General features: G+C 31.6%; 1 long non-coding RNA gene across 1 annotated transcript; it reads left to right on the forward strand.

The window, feature by feature from the left end:
- The first annotated feature begins 8,955 nt into the window (after window positions 1-8,955).
- On the forward strand, window positions 8,956-12,121 carry LOC143067476 (uncharacterized). The gene is made up of 2 exons (XR_012975955.1): window positions 8,956-11,520; window positions 11,750-12,121. It is a non-coding gene; the product is annotated as an uncharacterized LOC143067476 (long non-coding RNA).
- Window positions 12,122-16,129: the final 4,008 nt, after the last annotated feature.

Consider the following 16,129-nt stretch of genomic DNA (forward strand, 5'->3'; position numbering starts at 1 on the left):
ATTTTTCCAGTCTTTTGGTATCATATGCAGCAAAGAATGGTATTCCAAGAAATTAATATTAAGATTATATTTTTCGCAGAATTCTTTTAAAGTAAAAAAATTACTGTTTTCATCAAGTAAATCACCTATAAAGAAAACTCCGGATTCAACCCACTTCTGGTAAAAGACAGTTTTATTATTAATTTTCAAACTCTTGTTTAGCCATATGGATTGTTTCATGATCCCTTCAGCAGTGCCATTAGTGACAGTGTTTAGGATATTCCAGTTTAGTAAAATATCTTTCCAGAAATTATTAAAATTTGAAGAAATCTTTTGGATACCATCAGGGGTCATCAACCATATTTTGTCTGCTCCTAATCTGTTGTATTGATCTATTAACAATGTTTTCCATGGGGATATATTCAAGGGGTCTAAAAGTTTATTTATCCATGTCATCTTTAATGAATAACAAAAGGATCTTATATCTGGCATTTTCAACCCCCCATTTTCAAATAACCCTATCATAACATTTCTTTTAATCTTGTCTGGTTTTCCTGACCACAAGAAACTAAAAAAAATATTTTGAATTTCTTTTATTTTATCATCCGGAGGATTTGGCAAAACTGTCAATGATTGAATTAGAATAGGAAGAGCTAGTGATTTAATGACAGTGATCTTTCCCATATATGTTAAATCTCTATAAACCCAGGAATTTAGCAGGCTCTGTATTTTTTTTATTTTTTCTTCAAAATTTACAAGGGTTTTATTTTCACTGAACAGATCAAATTTTATTCCTAAAAGTTTAAATTTTCCTGAATGATTCCAGTTCAAATTTCTTGTAGTTGTTAGTTTATCCCTTGAGTGAATCTTTGACCCAATCCATATGGCTTCTGTTTTATCAAAATTAGCCCTAAGTCCCGCACACTCAGAAAATTTTTCTAAAGTATATAAACATTTATCTAAAGATTTCTCATCCTCGTCTAATAAGAGACATGAGTCATCTGCATACTGGCTTAGTAGATACTCAGAATCATTTATTTTCATACCATTTATATCTGGGTTATTTTTAAGTGCAGCACTCATAAGCTCTAAAGATAATATAAAGAGATATGGAGATAGAGGATCACCTTGTCTAACACCCCGACCAATATTAAAAAATTGAGAGCAATGTCCATTATTTATAATACAGCTCTGAGATTCTGAATATAAGGTCTTGACCCATCTACAGAAAATAGGACCAAATCCTAGAAAAGACAAAGCCAAGTCTGTAAATGACCACTCAAGAGTATCAAAAGCTTTCTCAAAGTCTAATAAAAGTAAAAGACCTGGTAGATTATCATCTTCTGCCTTTTCCATAATATCAAAAATAAGCCTGGTACATTCTCCAATATACCTCCCCTTTATGAAACCTTGCTGTGTTTCACTAATTATATCCCCAAGAAAAGGTTTTATTCTATTTGCTAATGCAGCTGATGCAATTTTTGTATCAACATTTAATAAAGTGATAGGTCTCCAGTTTTTTAATTGAAATTTTGATTTACCCTCTTTTGGAATGCATGTTATTACTCCTTGTTTCTGACTAACCGAAAAAGATCCAGTTTCTAAGCTATAATTAAAAGATTTTATAATAAACTCATGGAGGTCTATCCAAAAAAATTTATAAAATTCTGTTGTAAATCCATCCATCCCTGGAGATTTACCATTTTTCATATTTTTCAATGTTTTTAAGCATTCATTAGTATTCAAATTACCCTCTGCCTGTAACCTCTGTTCATCAGAAAGTTTGCGGATAAAAGGATTATTTTCATCAAAAAATAGATTTTTATGTTCTTGATGAAGAATAGGATTTGTTGAGGAGTACAGTTTTTCATAAAATGATTTTTGTTCTTCTAAAATTTCACTCTGGTTGAAAATTTCCTCCCCATTATCATTAATTAATTTTGGAATTATCTTTTCATTATAATTTCTTTTTTCAAGATTACAAAAATAGTTAGTACATTTTTCACCTTCTGCTACCCATCTTGCCTTTGCTCTTGCCATAATACCTGTTACTATTTTCTCTCTGTGTTGAACAAGTTCATTTTCTAAAATTTTAATTTCTGAATTTAATAATTCTGAGGGGTCTATTTCATAATTTTCAAGTAATTTAGCTAGCTTGAGTTCTAAATCATTTTCAGTTTTTGTGTTTTTCTTTTTTATATAACTGGCATATGATATTGTTTTCCCTCTTATCATACATTTTAAGAGTTCCCAAAACATGTGTGGGTTTACTGATAATTCTGTTTCTAGGTCATTCCCAGGCAGAGAGTATTGATTTATAGTTTCCCTAATGCAATTTTTTATTTCAGTTACATATACCATATCATGTAGTAAGCTATTATTAAACTTCCATGTGCCTTTACCTTTAATTTGATTGTAAAACTGTAAGGTAAGGTACACTGGAGAATGATCAGACCTGTAACTTATATCCATGTCTACATTTTTACTAGATTTCTATTTACTTACACTAAAATTATAGTGCGAAAACCAAATGTCTTTGGACGACAACGACGATGACAACGAAAACGTCATACCAATATTTTTCAATTTTTGCGGTTGTATAAAAACAAATATACACAGATAAATGGTTAAACTGTTGAGCAGACATACAATTATCCAGCCATGTCCACTTGTATTTTTGTCCATCTGATGAGTTAAGCCTTTTTCAACTGATTTTTATAGTTCGTTCTTATGTTTGACTGTTATACCACTGTCCTAGGTTAGGGGAAGAGTTGGGATCCCGCTAACATGTTTAACCCTGCCACATCATTAATGTATGTGCCTGTCCCAAGTCAGGAGCCTGTAATTCAGTGGTAGTTGTCTCTTTATGTGCAACATATTTGTTTTTCGTTCATTTTTTATATACATAAGGCCGTTAGTTTTCTCATTTGAATTGTTTTACATTGTCTTATCGGGGCCTTTTATAGCTGACTATGCGGTATGTGCTTTCCTCATTGTTGAAGGCCGTACAGTGACCTATAGTTGTTAATGTCTGTGGCATTTTGGTCTCTTAATTGTAGACAGTTGTCTCATTGGCAATCATACCACATATTCATTTTTATATTGTCATTATAATGGTAAAGTTTTTAAAATGTTGATAACTTTCTCAGAATATCCTGGATTTCTACTAAAACTTGGACAGAAACTTGTTTATGATCATAAGATAATATCCAGAAGTAAAGTTTGTAAAACAAATCCCTTTTCGTATATTCCTTATAAATGGACTTGTTTTTTTTTCCCCAGTCAACATTACATACACTCTGCGGTTTAATTTTTTTAAAGTTTATTAGATTTCATAAACCATCCTGGATTTTAACCAAATTTGGACAGAAGCCTCTTACAGCACTAGTCAAAAGATTTGATATTTTCCCCCATTTTTGTTGAGCCTGTGACTAATAGCTCAAGTAGGCGAGATACTGGGTTCTGCGAAACCCTTACAATTTTAAATCTGAATGCATCGGTAACCTATCTCCAGCTAGGTGTTGAAGGTCACATATATACGTATTCAATGAGGTCCAATTATTCACTTGCAAGTGCAAAAATCATCAACCATGTTTCTCTGCTTATTTTAGTAAAATAGAACCAAATTGACTGTTAAAAGTGAATTATAATTTCACTATATAATTTTCATTAATGATTTAACAAACAAATAAAAATCATATTTAATTTATTTTATATCTCGTAGCTAATGTTGTTATAACAAAAAAAGTACGTTTTAGGCTGATCACTTTTTAAGAGTACTCACTGATCTTCTATAGCTAGAATTACCATAACTTTTGATTAGCTTATCATATTTACAACATTGTTTTAACAGTTAGTAAATAGGTGTAAAAATTCATTTTAAAATTAGTAATTACTGGTAATAACTGGGCCGTTTCAGGAATTACTTGTATTTACTAAGTACATCGGGGATTACATGTAATTCCTAAATTTTAGTAATTACATGTAATTCCTAATTTCACCTATTTACTGTAACATATACATGTAATATTTTGGTAGTCTACCGTAAAGTAAAACGTGCAAAATGGTCTAAATACAAGTTTTTAGTCATGAATGAACATGATGAAGGTATTAGCAAAAAAGAGTAAAAGTTTGATAGATCTGAAAATATTTAACATAATAAAGTCATCAATATCTATTTAAACTAAATATTAAACAATTTTGCAGCATTAGAGTTGAATTTTTTTTTGATAAAAACAAGCATTCTGTGAGTAATACATGGCAATACATAGTCCTCAACCCGTTACAAATTCATTGTAATGGAACAAAATTTTAATTTAATCTATAATTTGTCATGGTGTAAACTACAAAAAAATATCGAGACAAACGAAAAAACTTGTTGAATTCTGACTATCTAAGTGAATTTTCTATGTCCAAAGACCACAACTCTGCACACAAATATCAGACTGGAACAAAATTGAATCTTTCCGATTGAACAGAAATCTTCTAATGAATAAGTATTTCATCAAAAATTTAATTCTAGAGAAAGGGCTTCAACTGAACAAAGAGAAAACCTTAAAGCGTGAATAATGAATTTGACCTGTAACTTGTCATAATAAATCAATAAACCAAATATCAAATCAAAATCTACAAGCACAAAAAAGTCTGATTTGCCGAACTGACAGATAGACAGACTGACAGACAGACAAACGGAGTGCAAACCTAAGTCCACTTAGACGTTAGCCGTTAAGGGACTAAAAATCAAAATCTCAAAGTATCAACAAACAGCAAAGAGATGCTCTTTGGAGAGGGAACATTCAAGATAATTTTGGAAAAGCTTTCGATTTTTGAAGAAGGGTCACCTCAAATGTCTTTCTTTTATCTTGATTTAATCTGAGATATAAATCAAAAACTTTTATATGGCACATTATATATGCACATATAAACTTTTTGCGTAGATAAAAAAAAAATGGCATTTTTTTACATACGCTCTAATAGACACAACTTTCTAATCTAGACACTCAATGAGTGATTGCCCCTATAATTGGTTGCATTCCAATCAAAAGTTTCAAAGAGAAAGATTTTTTGAAGTACAAGTATGTTCACAACTCTGTTTCATATAACAAGCTTTTTAAAAGACTGTCATCAATTAAAAGTATGTGAAAACCAGGTGCTCCGCAGGGCGCAGCTTTATACAACCGCAGTGGTTGGACACTGAACAGTTGGGGCAAATTAAATATGGTCACAATGTTCAAGCTTGATGCTGTCTGAATTTGGATTGTGATCAAATTTTTGACAAAATAAAGGTTTTTGTTACAAAATAAATGTGGGTGGTCAAAGATCAACAAATCTATTTGCACAATACTGTGCAATTGAAGATTTCTTCTTGAAAATTTTCAAAATTTGAAATTTGAAAAATTTTGAAAAAAAAAGAAATTCCTGAAAAAATTGTTAACAAATCCCCCCCCCCCCAAACTTATTGAAACCCCCTTTCAGCAATAACCCTTAAATACAATCCCATCCTTTCCTTTTTAGTATAGAACCTTGCATTACAATTACAGGGAGATCCATATATTTAAACCCAAGTTATTGTTTGAAAACTAGAAACATGCTTCTTTTTGGCCCTTTTTTGGCCCCTTATTCCTACATATTTTGGGCAATTAATCCAAAACTAAATCCCAGCCTCCCCTTTGTTATATGGAGCATTGTGGTACAATTTGAGAGAGATCCATACAATTACACACAAGTTCTTGTCTTGAAACTAGAAAATGCTTGTTTTTGGCCCCTTTTTGGTCCTTAATTCCTAACTTTGAAGTTATGAGGAGGACAGATTAAAATTGACACTCCGTAAATTTTATGGACACCATCACGAATTGGTTGATCCATATAATGTCTCTTTAACCAAACTAGCTAAGGACATTTTTACCACATGGTAGATTGTGGTTTGTCATTATGTCGTCTAATCTTTTAATTACCAAACGTGACTTATTCCCGATTGTGACCGTTTTGCTGAATGTGAATTCGCATTACTATAAGACGTGTTTCTGTACTTGTTTATCCCAAATTCATGTATTTAGTTTACATGTTTTATGTTATATTTGTAATTCTCATCAGATTTTGTCAAATGTGTTGACGTCTTCTTATTATATATTTAGGTATGACGTATAGAAAAATTAACCACCTCCTCTCTATTAATTATATTAAATTTTGTACGATTATTTACGTTTGAAGTTGGATTCATAACAAACTGGACATATATATATTACAGTTAATTGCTATTAATAAGTATTGCAATATGCATTTTGTTTAAATGAATTATCAGTATTTAGTTCTATATCAATCCTAATTCTATCTCATTTTTGAATGATAGTTTTTCATATGTGACGTCATGCTGTTTCTAAATTTCATAAATTCAAATGTGGCATAACGTTTCTGCCTTTTCGCCATCGTATGTGACGTCACAATTTTTTTAATTACGTTGACGCTTGGACTGATTCGGATGTGTGTCTATTTTGTGATAAACTTGGGTTTAGTTTTCTGTAATTAGTTAATATTTCAGTTTCATTATGTATATCTCTTTCATATTCATTTGTTAACATTTACTGTTTGCAATAGCATTAAGTATTCTATATAATAAGGATGTTCTTATCCCGTGCATAAAAACAATGCCGTATTTGTCAAAACCTTTTCAACTTTTAATCTTCAGTGCTGTACAACTTTGTACCTTTTTCACGTTCGATCTTTTATATCTAGGCGTTATGTATTCAGGTTTAGTTTTCTGTAATTAGTTAATACTTTAGTTTCTTTGTGTATATCTCTTTCATATTCATTTGATAAAATTTACTGTTTGCAATAGCATGAATTGTTCTATATAATAAGAATGTTCTTATCCCGGGCATAAAAACAATGCCGTATTTTGCGAAACCTTTTCAACTTTTGATCTTCAGTGCTGTACAACTTTGTACTTTTTTCACTTTCGATCTTTTATATCTGGGCGTCACTGGTGAGTCTTGTGTGGGCAAGGCGCGTTTTTGGCGTATTGAATTTTAAACCTGATGCTTTTTGTTATCTATTAATCATGTTTTTCTGTGTCTAATATGTTCTCCTATTTATTTGTATTGTAGTCCTGTAATATTATGTTGTCATTTCAATGTTATATTTAACTTTGCCATTAAAGTGCGAGGTTTGGCATGCCTTAAAACCAGGTTCAACCCACCACTTTTATTCCCCTTTAAAAGTGTCCTGTACCAAGTCAGGAAGATGGTCATTGTTATATATTGTTCGTTTCTCTTTGTGTTGCATTTTAACGTTGAGTCGTTTGTGTTTTCTCTTATTTTTGAGATATTGAGATAAGACGTGGCACGGTACTTGTCTATCCCAAATTCATGTATTTGGTTTTCATGTTACATTTGTTATTCTCGTGGTGTTTTGTCTGATGATTGGTCTGTTTCTGTGTGTGTTGCGTTTCGATGTTGTGTCGTTGTTCTCCTCTTATATTTAATGCGTTTCGCTCGGTTTTGGTTTGTTACCCCGATTTTGTTTTTTGTCCATGGATTTATGAGTTTTGAACAGCGGTATACTACTGTTGCCTTTATTTTTTGAACCCATAACCTATTTAAATGAATCCAAACCTTCTACTTGTGTTTTTAAACACTGTGGTACAATATCAGAGCAATTGAAATACTTATACACAAGTTATTATCCTTAAACTATAAAATGCTTATTTTGGGCTCCTTTTGGGCCCTTAATACCTAAACGGTTGGGACCATCACCCCCAAAATCGATCCAAACCTTCCTTTTGTGGTATTGAACCTTCTGAAAAAAAATAATAAAGATCTATACACTTAAACTAAAGTTATTGTCCGGATATAAGTCTACTTTGATCAGTTTTAGTTAAAATATTAAGGGGCAAAAACTATTACAATTAGTGCATTTTATAGATATTAGGGAGCATTTTTTTTACTAATTTCCCAATATTTGCCAGGCTAAATTTTTTGACTTGTTTTAGAACTGATATGAACCTTTAAAAAAATCCTAAAAGTTGAAAAAAATAAATATGATCTTGAGAGAAAACACCTACGGAGTACATGTACTACATGCAAGTTATCTAATACATCTGTTGCACGCACCTCTCTGGCAACCTGCCAAAAGGTAAAAAAATGTCAAAATGCATTTTTTCTTTTTTTTTAATAATGTTCTATGCAAAATATAACAAGATAATGCTATATTTAAGAGATATATCAATTATCCAGACCTTTAAAAAGTACCTAAATATGGTGGTTTTTTTTGCATTTTTTTTTTTAATAATTCCCAAATATGCAAATAAGGCTGTTAAATGGAAAATACTTGTAGTGTGAATTTAAAAAAATTTTTTTTTATCTTAGCTCCTAAATACCCAAAGATTTTGGAAATATATATAATGTTGCCAAGTTGTAACTACCAGTTTGGACGAAATTTGAGATTTTGCATGGTTTTATGGCAGACTGGCTCTTAAAGGCTTAAACAAATCTTTAAAAATAAAAACACATATCAGTAGAAACATTTGTTTTCATAGTTCATTTGTTTGTCACAAATTTAAAATACCCTAAATTATCATGGTACTGAAATATCTTGAACATTGGCTCTATGGTAACATTTGTGGGAGACACTGAAAATACTGGAAACAAATAAAATGAGAGAAGCTGTGTAAGAAAGAAAAATGTGTTACTAAAATTCAATAAAATCACATTTGCATGTAGAGGTGGCGAATCTTTTCTATAATTTATGTGAAAATATTGTAATATCGTAGTGTTTGTGTTATATTTCCTATTTTGTAAATTCGGAATTTCAAAATATATCTAATATATTTGATGTTACAAGATATCATACTAGCTCGTACCATCCTCAAACAAATGGGTTAGTAGAAAGGTGCAACTCAACTCTGATAAAGTCTTTCAGAGCATACTGTGATAAGGCTCAAAATAATTGGCCCGATAAATTACCCGGAATTTCAATGGCTTTACGCAATTCTCCTTCAACTCAATCAACTGAGTTTTCTCCCTTTCATTTGCTGTTTGGTAGAGAAATGAATCTACCTTTTGACACTTCTGTTACACCTAAACAGAATTTGTCATCAGATGCCAAGCTTCAAATGGAAGAAGTTCTATCAAATCTAAAGATCACACAAGATCTTGCCACTAAAAATATGTTAGAAAAACAGTTAAAATCTAAAGAGCGATACGACCGAAATTCAAAAATTCCACAATTTAAAGTAAGGGATTTAGTTTTACTTCGGCAACATGTGGTTCCCGTCGGTCGCTCACCGAAATTGGTAGATAAGTACAAAGGGCCTTATTACATAACTGAGTTGGGACCAAAGTACACATACAAATTGAGAATGTGCAGCACTAATAAAGAGGTAAAATCGATGATCAATGCAAAAGAAATAATCCTTTACAAGGATCCAAGAGATCATCAGCTGCAACCCAATAAGGTGGTACAAAATCAAGCTAATAATGCTGATAGGGTAGATCAGCATGATCAAAGTGATGAGAATGTGCCTCAAGCACAAAATAGGGAGAATGAAACCACTGATGGTAATGATGATCAGGTAGAAGATCATCAGTTTTATAAAGCGGAAAAACTTTTGAAGTTAAAGCGCTTACAAGGTAAACGACATTTCCTTGTAAAATGGGCGGACGGCTCAAAACCCACATGGGAACCAGAGGAATATGTTTCAGAACATTTAATCAGAGTATATTTCAGCACACATACAAATACAGGAGCTAAACGAAAGAGAAAAACATGCATACGGCAAAACTAGTCACACAAAACTATTAAAGTATTTTTCATTCCTTGAAATAAAAGAAAAAATATATAATAAAGCACATTAGCATATACACATTTTTTTCTTTTGCACCAGTGCTGAAGTCTTTGAATTGTTTTTATAGTGTTATTCTCGAGACTATATCTTTTAGGAACTTTAGATTGTTTTCAAAAACCATAAATTATTTATTCAAAATTGTGGTGTTTTGTTACCCTTGACAGATTTATATCTGTTGTTTAATAGTGCTAAGAGTATGCGCATGCTCATCTAACAACTCATCACACATTTTTTTTTTCATTTTTACAAGTTAAGGTTAAATCACACTTAGAAACTTTTCACTGATGACAGTTTTTTTTTATGGTGTTAATATTTTCTTGAATGATACAGACTGAAAGCCAAAGCATAAAGAGAAAGTACACACACATTGTAGACAGTTTTTTTACGAAGAGTTACATAGAGTCATGACTGATGTTGAAGTACGTTTTTGTTTAATTTATTTGTAAATAATATGATGATTTTCTTTTATTTTTGTGGTTCAAAAGCAAGAACATTTACTGCAACACTTGTTATTTTACAGTACAAAAGAAAGCAACATGTGCGTTTGTACCTTCTTTTATTTTTGCAAGCCGCGACGGCTTTTCCTTCCGAGCTATTGGTTCTATAATTTTGAGCAACAATGCTAATATTCAACTGACTATTTTATTTTGGTTTAGTTTGGTTGATTTTTTTTTTTTGGCAAACTGCGTGTAGAACCAAATTTAAATTTGTTTTCACAAAACAAAACAAAAATTCCGTGGATAGTACATGTGTTACAGTACCAGTCCTTATTCTGCCTCTGTGTCCATCCTATTTTACTATTAAACCTCCAATATTTATAACATTGTATTTACAAAAGTTAGTAATTGTCAAATTGTCATATTTCACGTTAAACAATGCAGAGTATGATTTTTTTTTTTTGAATATCTTATATATATTGGCTTAAATTCAGCAAACTCACGTTAATTTTTTTTCTTGAACATAAATGGCATTTATAAAGCACCTATAAATGTGGCTCAATGAGCATACTACCTTACACAACAATAGCAGAAAACAATAGAACATTTTATTTGTGACAATGTATATATGTTTTATGAGTATATATAGAATTGATTAACCAAATTTTCTAATCTTATATGTTTATATTTGTAGTTGATGTTATGTGGCTTTGGGGTCAAAGCCAATTAAGGCAGAGGGGAGATGTTATAGATATATTTTGAAATTCCGAATTTACAAAATAGGAAATATAACAGCTTTGCAAGCTTTCTTTTATTAAGTATTATATTTTTTATTCTCAAAATGAATTTGTAAAAATGGACAATTTAGAAGAAAATAGATTTTACAGATGTTTGACAAATATTGATAATTATTCATTCATTAATTATACATGCTATATTTTGAATAAAAGAAAGAGTGTAGGCAATTAGGCCTATTGTCAAAATTACATAGGTTGTCGCAACATAGGTATACGAAAATCAATAATTTAGATTAAAGTGTCAGCTTGGTTGACAAGACAAAATTATGAGTGACCAATTAAAATGTTGTGGTCAGCTACGAAATTATGTAACGATAATTTTCATTGGTAAAACGTAGAAAACCTGGGATCTCTAAGCACGTGAGCAACGACCTTTTTAAGCTAGTGTTTTGGGCTATTCGTCAGTTGCCATGAGATCTCAGTTGTAATAAAATATAGTTATTTTGGAATTCTTCGTTTTTACCAGGTAATTCATTATAAATATTTTAAAGCATTCTTTTTATGAAAATTACATTTCACATTTACTTTTAATTAAGTTTTATTTATTTAGTTCTATTTATTTAAAATGGGCGTTTTTAGTTTATTACATTACGATTAAATAGATGATTTTTTAAGTGAAATATACAGTAAACATAAATTCCGTAAATGTTATTTATTTCATTAATTTTCATTATTACATGCAAATTTGTTTACAGGAGATTTGTGAATTTGACGCATAATTTATTCGTAGTAAAGTTAAATTCTGTTATTTGGTTATATTTAATATTCAACGAAGTTTAAAGAAATCTTTGTTTGTCACTTTGGTTTACCTTGACAACGCAACAGAACACAAAGAAAATATTTGTTGTTTCATGTATATTGAAATCGTACCGATGCAGGATTGATCTCCAGAACAGAAATATTTGCGTATTACGTAATAGCAAGAAACATTTAATATAGTACAGCTTGACATTATCTATATATGATGAACTATAAATATTGTGAAATATATTGTATGCATTTATATGAAATTGTATTATAGAGTTGCCATGAGATCTCAGTTGTAATAAAATATAGTTATTTTGGAATTCTTCGTTTTTACCAGGCCAGCTAAAGTCCAGATGACATAGGCTGAAAGTCAAGTACGACATTTGCTTACATTTTTATTTACTCGAATTTTCAAATCTTACAGCTCTATATAGATGGAATTTCGAAAATGGCCACTAGATTGCGCACTGACATGATATTTATCGTAACCGTTTCACACCATGATCATGATCATATTTATCCCACCTGTACAAATTTCATCGAAATCCGTTAAGTAGTTTTTGTTTTTTCTTCTTTTATATTTGGATGGTAAGTTATTGTTGTTACGTCTTACACGGCAAAAATGGCATAATGAACAGGGAATCATTGCTTAATAATTAAGTAATAATACATAACATTAAATTTATTAAAATCAGGTTTTATTTAATTTCGATTAAAATGATGAAACAAGACAAGTAATTATTTAGTAATACGCAGAATTGATTTGTTTTTGGCCTACTCTTGCATCAAGAAATGGTCAAATGAAAGATAGACCGAAAACTGTGCGTAACGTAAACCTATTTTGAAGGGCGTAAAAAAAATGAACGTCACACCAAACTCCAAAGCATATAAATGAAATAAAAAACATACAAGACTAACAAAGTCCAGATGCTCCCGACTTCGGACAGGGTAGAAAATGCAGTGAGGTTAAACGTGTTTTGTAACATCTGAACCCCCCCCCCCCCCTTTTACCTCTAGGCATATGTGAAAAGTTTCTAGAAACACAGTATAATTTATTATGCTCCTACAATGTATAAGTTCACCTAAGTTCTTGCCTTAAAAATAGCCTAAATTACAATACGTATTTAAACACAATGTAACTGGGATGATCCTACATGAGTATTTGCGATTTTGAATGCCACACTGAAAAAAGATATGACTACAACAGTGAAAAATGATAAAGCCATACTATAAACATACAGCTTCTCTTAGTAAAACTATATCGTACAATAAAGTCCAAATTGTGAGCCAATAGTGTGCCTCTACTAATTGTATGTTCTGGTGTCTTCTGATGTGTATCCGAAAAGAAACATTGTCAATAGAAAGGACTTGTAACGGTTTACCGTGGCTGTATTTGACAAAACCCTTTCCGAATTATGGGTACGCAATGCTCTTCAGCTTGATAATTTATTTGACATATTACCATATTCGAGAACACCACCCCTGGTTTATTAATGAGGTTCTGTTGCTCAATTTTTCGTTTTCTGTGTAATGTTTTATTTTTTAACAGTTATTGTGTAAAACATATTTTTTAAATGAAATACTCACAACTATAAAAAGTAATTTCTAGTTAAGAACATCCCCCAACACATTCAAATATGTATTTACGTCTAAACATATATATATATCAATTTTAATCAATAAAGATTTTTTTTGTTTAAAAAAACTACCATATATTGTATTGCCTTGTTATAAAAAAATATGTTTCAAGGAAGTAGAAGTTAAAAACTTTTTTATTTATTTTTAACAGCGACCATCTGTTGTTGTTTTGTTTTAATATATCAACCTTTATCAAAAGTATATTACATAGTCATAAATAAAATTGATAATTGCAAAGTAAAATAGTTACTACAAAGCAAATTACTATCTGAGGACATATCTTAGACCTCGCGAAGCTGTCTTATAATGATCTCAGCAAAGATAACCTAAGCCATGGTGTAGTGGTTAGTGCATCGGACTACTAACACAAAGGTTCCTGGTTCGATTCCTGTCTGGGATGAAAATTTCAGGGACTGAATTTTCGGCTCTCCCTTGGCACCATCTGCGAGTATGGTCTTGAGAAAACGACGATAGTCCGTCGGAAGGGGACGATAAATGGCTGACCCGTGTTAAGAGAGAGGCATATCTCTTGCAAGTTAGACACCCTTGTAGATTTCGAAAAAGAGCAGGCTAATGCCGCTACAAGGCAGCACTCGCATCCGCAAAGTGGAAAGGGATTAATATAAGTTGCAAAACTTGTTTCCCAATCCACTATAAATAGATAAATATGTTTAAACTAACCTAAACCTGTCGCAAATTCTATGAATATTCGAATATTAATACGGAGTTACTTTCCCATAAATTACTAAATGTGTTGATAAATATAATAAAATAATTTGCAAAATTAATATAAAAAATAAGTGCATAATTAATCTATTAATAATACATTGTAACATAATACGGCAGGTAATTGAATGCAGTAGGACAAGCATTTCTGAATGAACCGGATGATTTTCGAAAAATTGATTGGATCGATTTTCTCGTGCACGTGCTAAGCAGGGACTAGAACAACATTCCCACTGATTTTTTATTGGATAAAGAATCACCAGGCCACTTTTGAATGATGTTATAAAACATATACACCACGCCTTACTCGTTAACATATTTAAACGAACTCATTCTGCGGATTCGTCGTTTAAATATGTTAACTCGTAAATAGCGTGGTTTATATAATACTTAATATACATATACACCTTTAAATACAAAATTGAGAAAGAAAACAATAAGTTGATGACACCTTTGTTTGTACATAAGAGTTGCATTCAATTTATAAATGACTTTATTGCTATTGTACGAATTTTTCCTTTGATCTTGCTGACTGATAATTTCCAGCGGAGTCGAGTGATATGAAAATTATTGCTAAAAACTAAGGGAACACGTGCCGTTTTCAAGGAAATTAACAATCTTCATAGGTAAAATGGCGATAAACAGATTATCACTGGTCATCTCAACTCGATTGCTTTTCTCACTTTCGCCGTACCAGCTCAAGCAAGAAAATAAGACTCGTTGAGAAAACAAACAATAATCTATAAGTATCTGCATTAATGAGTTAAAAAACGTGCGTTCTTAATATTAATAGATCGAATATTCATTATTGAAAAATCATGATAATCCGTCAAGTTACGAGCAGGAAAGGGAGTACTTTAAACTGATTTCCTTTCCCTCTATTATACTAAATGAGTTCTTTAAAATCCCGTCTACCGCCTCTAACTCTCAGGCTCCCCTTGATGAACTCTGTTTCATTTCAGTATTTGACCAACTACTATACATATTTGGTTCATCTGATTAATCTGTCAAATCAACAGTCAAATGTACACCATAGCCTGCATCAGAGGCATCACAAAACATCTGTACATTTTCAGATTTAACGTTTGTAAACTAACTCTGTTCAGAACCATATTCATTGAGGTTGTTTGTGTTATTGAACCAAAACCCAAACTCCACATTTGCCTCCCTGTTCAATACCAACTTCCTATTGTTAAAATGCAATCTTAAAAAAACGGGGTTTTTTTTAACGAACTTCATCACCCACTACTGGTTTTGTAGAAACAATTTCACCTACTATGGAAGCCAAAATTCTTACTTTCACTGAAGCGTTAATATTGGATTATATTTGTCAAGACAAACTGTTTAAGCAGTCCTTTAATTCACTAAAACGTTAATATTGGATTATATTTGTCAAGACAAACTGTTTAAGGCAGTACCCTACAGGTAGTCAAATATAAGACGTTTTTAATACGGAGACAGAGAAACTGGATTGAGTCAAATTTGGCGCTCAATGTTGTGAGCGTTACGCCATAGATGGTGTGACGTCAACGTGGGTAATTTACATAGCTAGGTCACTAGTCCCATTCCTTGAAAATGTGGCAGTCAAGTGATGCATTTAATGAAATGAGTGTACATGGTCAGCATAATAGGACAAACTCGTTAATGAATTAAATATTTAATTACAAACATCATGGATAATCTACAGAATTTAATATTTCACAAGGAGCAATCATGGAACTAAGGAAAACTTGCGTGAAGTTCCCCGGGATAATGGTTAGCAACGTCCGGGGATATGGGTTAGCAACACCCAGGGGCTATGGGTTTTGTAACAACGTGCGTTAACCAATCAAAATCCTAGATATATACTAAGCCGGGGATAATATAAGTTATCTACGTTCATATCCGTAGATATGGATATTTTAACACCCTGAAGTACCCCAGTACACCATGAGGCGTAACGAATTTATCCCCGGCCTTAGTCC

This window comes from Mytilus galloprovincialis, chromosome 3 (assembly GCF_965363235.1).
Source record: "Mytilus galloprovincialis chromosome 3, xbMytGall1.hap1.1, whole genome shotgun sequence".
In the NCBI taxonomy this organism is placed as follows: domain Eukaryota; kingdom Metazoa; phylum Mollusca; class Bivalvia; order Mytilida; family Mytilidae; genus Mytilus; species Mytilus galloprovincialis.